Here is a 6,000-nt window from a genome sequence, read left to right as displayed (position 1 = left end):
ACAAGTTATGCAACAATATGGTACCACCTATTCTATATGGCATGTTATCGCAATAAAGCATGTTATCAATCATATAATTTATACCAATCAATAAAAGCATTAAATAATAAAATCTAATTACTTTCATCCATGACATTCCTATTTTAAAGAAAATAAAAAAAATGTTACAACTTTGGAATTCAACTTTCGCCTAGCCCATAGTATCTGTCTCAAGCCCCTTTAGGGTTTCCATGGGCCCAAAAGCCCAAAGACCCAATCCTTTGGCGAGAAACCCTAGGACGCGAAAGAGGAACCCTAGTCGTCTGGTCTGCCGCGCCGTCACCCGAAGTCAAATCAGGCTGAAACTCCAGGGGAAGGACCGCCACATAGAGACGAGTGCACCGCCGCCGGAACCACCTAAAAAGGTGGCCGGACGCTCCCTAACTCTCCCATTCTTTGCCGAAGAGTGGCGGCCACTCTCAGATGCTTGTGGAGGCGCGTGGAGGAGCGTGAAGGCTCCGATGGCGGCGATCCACCCACCGTTGCGTTCTTCTTTCCGTCCTCTTTCCAACCATATATAGATCGCCCCATTCCAAGATCGAGAAGTCCTCGAAAAGTCTCCGACAGTACTGATTGCGCATCTTACTCGCGGTTTCGCGATCTTGAACTTTTACAAAATATTGGAAAAATACACAGACATTTCGAAAATAAATAAAAACAGCAAGGAGGAAACCTAATGATAATCATATGGGATTAGCCTCCTTGTTACAAATCGAGAAATACACGAGAGACCCTAACCATGGATTAAAGCATTTTTACCGATTAAAATTTAAACTTTTATGAAAATGAATTATAAAATACACATGCTAGATTCATACCATAATCCTAGAACCCTAGGTGCCACATTTCAAGAAGCAAAACTAATTACATGAATAGTGAAACTAGATTCACATACCAATGTACAGCCAAGGCTCTGATACCAATTGTAGAAAATCTTATATTTATGCGGAAGCTGTTTAGGACCTAGTACATTGGTATGCTTACCGAATCATCCTTGTTTCACAATTACCTCTCGGTGCGCAGGTCTCGTGTAGAATCTTCCCTTGTAGGATTCCTCTTCACGAACAGCTCACCTCAACGCCGCAGCACGAACAACCTCCTTGAAGCTGGATTGTGGCAGATCTTCCAAACTATCTCTCGAGGAGGAAGGGAAAGTGTGTGGGCACTCGTTCAGATGATGAACGTCTGCCTCTTTGGTTTGTTTCTGATAATCTGTTCACCTTGGAGGCACAAGAGGAGAAAACTATGAATATATACGCTTAGGTCTTAGACATAACTCAACCCTAAGCCTCATGGGCTCAAGTGTCACTGAAGTCCAATAGGACTTTAGTGACCAAAAGAGCATATATCCAACAGATTTTGCATCTGGCTTTATTTATTTTTTTATTTATTTTTTTGTAATATCTGACTTTATTATTTGAATTGTTTTAAAAACTAAAGGCCGAGAATCTCATTATGCATTTTATGGTAACAAAAACAAAAGGAAAATATCTCTTTATGCACTGATTAATAGTCCAGGTGGACTCATGATTTTTTATAATAAGAGGTGAAAATAAAAAATTAAAAAAATATTATTAGAACTAGTAGAAGAGATTAAACTATTACAAATATTTTTTAAGAAAAGGCTAATTATTAGGATTAATAATATATTATTATTATAAAAATATTATTTTATACCAATAATAATAAATAAAAATTTTAGGAGTAGCGAGCGCATTCAATACTCCTCCTATCCAATAGAAATCTTCAATCAAGTTATCATTATTTATTTATAAGTTTTCTCGTCAATTTTTTTTTTTTTGTCATAAGATAAAAATAATTCTTTAACAACAAAGTTTTGTGTCGTGTTAATAATGACTCAATTAACAATTAACAATATATAAATTAATTATTGAATTAATAGTATGTTCCTCTAAAATAGAATAAAATTAATTTAGTAACAAGTTCATTATTAACTAATAATTAAGTCATCATTAACAGTAATAACAATGTGTGAAAATTAAATTTTAGTCTTCGAACAACTTTACTACTTATAGTAGTATTGGTGTACAGGTGTAGGATCTAAAAAACATGGCACAAGACGTCGATCGCACAACTATGTCGTCAACTCTCAATCTAAGGGCCACGTGAACGAGCACGGACATATAGAGCTGCCACATGCCACTAATAAATGGCGAGTGAAAGTTCTTTGTTGTAAAGAACCTTGGGATACATCATCCCAAAAGCTAGCTCAAAGAGTAGAAGTGTTCAAGGTCTTATAAAGCCATATTAGTTGCCCACATAATCAATGTGGGACTATATATTTCAACACGCCCTCTCACGCAAGGGCCCTTTAGGCTAGAAGCGTGGAAATTGCACAGGCCCAATTTTTTGTTTATCTTTTTGTGCTTTTTATTTTAATCCACTTTAAAGTGAGGGACGGTGAGGCTCTGATACCATGTTAAGAACCTTGAGATACACCACCCCAAAAGCTAGCTCAAAGGGTAAGAGTGCCCAAGATCTTATAAACTCTACATTAGTTGCACATACAACCAATGTGAGACTATATATCTCAACACGCTCCCTCACACGAGAGCCCATTGGGCTTGAAGAGTGGACAATGCAACAGACCCAGCATACCTGTGCTAAGAAACGCCACATAAGAAAGTGGGGAGCGGCGAGGCTCTGATACCATGTAAAGAACCTTGGGATACATCACCCAAAAAACTAGCTCAAAAGATGGGAGTGCCCAAGGCCTTATAAAGGCCATATTAGTTGCCCACACAATCAATGTGAGACTATATATCTCAACATCTGTTTTATTATTTTAAAAAGTTACATTTGGTCAATTCTTTTATGACCTAATACTATAATTTTTATTTCACATTAAATTTATTTGATGATTCTTGGTTTGATAAAGTCAATATCTTGATCCGTAGTGAACCTTGATGAAAATATATTTTTTTTCTCACTAATTTGCTGAATATCCCATATCTAGGACATTAATTTATAATTTATGTTTCACTTGTATTCTTAAATATATTTAATTTATAGATCGATTTTAATATTGGTGAAGCTACTCTTTTTTAATGGGAATGTGCAATGCATCTGGCAAATCGGTTGCTTGAAGTCAGTTTGGAAAACACAGTAAATATATAATTGGGGAAATAATAATCTCATGCTACATGAGAGTAAATCATTTTCCTACACAAATTCATTTTCCGTGTCAATTAATTTTTCTTTTTCTTTTTAATATAAAATATGGGACCCACATTTAACTTCTCTCTACTTTTTTTCTCTCCTACAATCCTACAACATAAGAAAACTTAAACCCTATATAATTAAAATTACAGAAGATAGATAGAGAAGTTCTACAAACTTGGGGTAGCAAGCACCAATACAAAAACTAAAGCAGGAGGGCTAGTTTTCTCATTCATAGAATTGTTGTAAGGAAGTAGGAGGAGTTCTTGAGTTTCAATAGCCACCCATGGACATTAAACCTTCAAACACTTTCATCCTCTATCTTATATTTGCACTCACTATTTTGGTTCTTGATTATGTGCCTTCCATTGAAGGTCTTCCTGGGGATTATAACACAGCTTCTCTTAAACGAAGCAGCTTTCCAGAGGATTTCATATTTGGTACATCATCCTCTGCATATCAGGTTTGACTTTCTAGCTTGTTGCACTTAGGCTAAGCATATACATGTTTTGTTATTTAACATATGTAAATGAATACCATATACGTTTCGCAATTCAAGTGTGATCAGTGAAATTTTATATTGGTTAAAAATAGACTAAATGGGAACTAAATAAATGAAAAGACCTGTAAACCCAATGCTTAAAATTTTGAAATGATGAGTTGTGGTGTCTAGCAAGTGGTAGATTGTCGCATAGCCCGTTGATAATAGTTCTCGCCTACCGTAGGCTTTCATATTACCTAACAATGATATTAGAGTCACTGATTGATTGGATTGTGTGAATCAAGTATTTGTGGTGTCTTTCTTATCATGGGCTCTCATGCATGTTACCCAATAGTAATATAAGAGTCAAAGCTTGATTGATTTGTGTAAACTGAGTGTTTGGATATGATGATTAGTATTTGAGTTTGATGGTTAGCCAAAAAAACTTCCATTTGAAGGGGAGCAAATAGAAATGAACTAAGTGAAAGGATCTATAAATCTAACATCATAAGATTTTGAATTATATTGCAGTGTAGAACTCACTTAATATGGTGGATTATCATTTAATCTATTAATGATAGTTTAAAAAAATTAAATAATTAGAAGAAAATTTTTTATTGGCTTTGGTTTTTATTTCTAATATATAGTTATCCTTGGAATTTTTTTACATATATTTTTTAAGAGTAAATACCATTTTTGGTCCTCAGCAAATTTCACGATGCCCGCTTTAGTCCCTAGCAAATAAAAAGGCCCATTGTGGTCCTAAGAAATTCAAAATGGACCCATTTAGTTGAAATTGTGGTCCCTCACAAATTCAAAAAAGACCCATATTAGTCCTCAAAAGGACTAAAATGGGTCCATTTTGAATTTCTTATGGACCACGATGGACCTTTTTATTTGCTAGGGACTAAAACAGGCATCATGAAATTTACTGAGGACCAAAAAGGGTATTTACTCTTTTTTTAAAGAGTAAACACCATTTTTAGTCCCTGACAATATCTACGAAGTCCTTTTCAGTCCCTGGCAATAAAAGGACCAAATTGGTCCCTGAAAGTACAAGAAAAGGGCCACTCTACATATTTGGGAGTTGACATAAGGACTAACATGGCCCCTTTTTTTGTAATTTCAGGGACCAATTTGGTCCTTTTTTATTGTCAGGGACTAAAAAGGACTTGGTAGATATTGACAGGACTAAAAATAGTATTTACTCTTTTTTAAAAGAAACAAAACGGTAATTTGATTCAATTTTTTATTTTGCTTTTCTTTCAATTCTGCACAGTATGAAGGTGCAGCGAATGAAGGCGGCAGAGGTCCGAGTATTTGGGACACTTTCACTCATAAATACCCAAGTAAGGCCAACTATCCCTTCCACTTAACTGGAAATATATGCAGAAAGATTTGTTCCTTTGAATTTTGTAGTTTATACCTGTTATTGATAAAAATAAGATAAACATTATATTTATAACCTATTTTCGTTTATAACTTCTTACAATTATATCTTAAGAGTTAATTTTCATCAATTAAAGGTTATTATTTATTACGAATTAATAATTAATTGATGAGTTTGATTTGCGAAAATAATAACCGTTAATAATCAATGGCTCAGATATGGTTATAAGAAGTTATAAATGAAAACAAGTTGTAAGTATAACATTTCTCTAAAAAAAATAAACTTTTTTTTTTCTACAAAATTTTTAAATTTTTTAAAAAAGTAATAATGCCTTCACTTATAATCTTTCACGCGCTACTATTTTCTCCACTTAAGTGATCAAAAATTTGAATCTTATTATTGTTAATTCAACAATTAAATTAAGCTTCAATATTACAAACTTAAAAGATCATGAAGGCATTACGACGCTAGAATAGATCCCCAGTCGCTCCCTTTATTTTTTGTATTGAAATCAATTTTGCAAGAAAGTTTGGGAGACAAAAAATTAGGGGATATTTGGTAGAGGAGAAATATAGTGGAAAAGTGAATTTTACGGAAATGTTATAAAAAATTTATTTGATAGGATAATAAATATTATCGGAAAAATTGGATAAGTTTATTGAGTTTAAGTTTGATTGATGGTAAAATATTATAGGAAATATACGATAAATTTATCAAATTAACCTCAACTTTTCAAAACAATAAAATTGAACTGCGTTTCTGATGAATGATAGTTTTGTCTGAAAATTCACTCAATAGAATTCTATCCATTAGAATTCCTAATTCCACATTTCTGATGGCATTCTTTGTTGGAATGTTGATGTGTTAATTCAAATTCAGAGAATGTAAAGTTTTCATGGTAAATTTTAGA

At 33.7% G+C, this 6,000-nt stretch overlaps 1 protein-coding gene across 1 annotated transcript in view; it reads left to right on the top strand.

Annotated features, from left to right (window-relative positions):
- Positions 1-3,613: 3,613 nt before the first annotated feature.
- Positions 3,614-6,000, top strand: part of LOC133298329 (beta-glucosidase 12-like) — a 70,632-nt gene continuing 68,245 nt past the window's right edge. Inside the window, exons 1-2 of the mRNA XM_061497596.1 lie at positions 3,614-3,682; positions 4,980-5,049. The gene's annotated coding sequence lies outside the window, so the exon portion shown is untranslated. The remainder of the gene's footprint in view (positions 3,683-4,979; positions 5,050-6,000) is intronic.

This window comes from Gastrolobium bilobum, unplaced genomic scaffold (assembly GCF_033153095.1).
Source record: "Gastrolobium bilobum isolate Gb01-03AN ecotype WA unplaced genomic scaffold, APGP_CSIRO_Gbil_v1 utg24412, whole genome shotgun sequence".
NCBI classification, from domain to species: domain Eukaryota; kingdom Viridiplantae; phylum Streptophyta; class Magnoliopsida; order Fabales; family Fabaceae; genus Gastrolobium; species Gastrolobium bilobum.
Note: the sequence above shows the minus strand (reverse complement) of the source record. Positions and strands in the feature narration are given on the sequence as shown.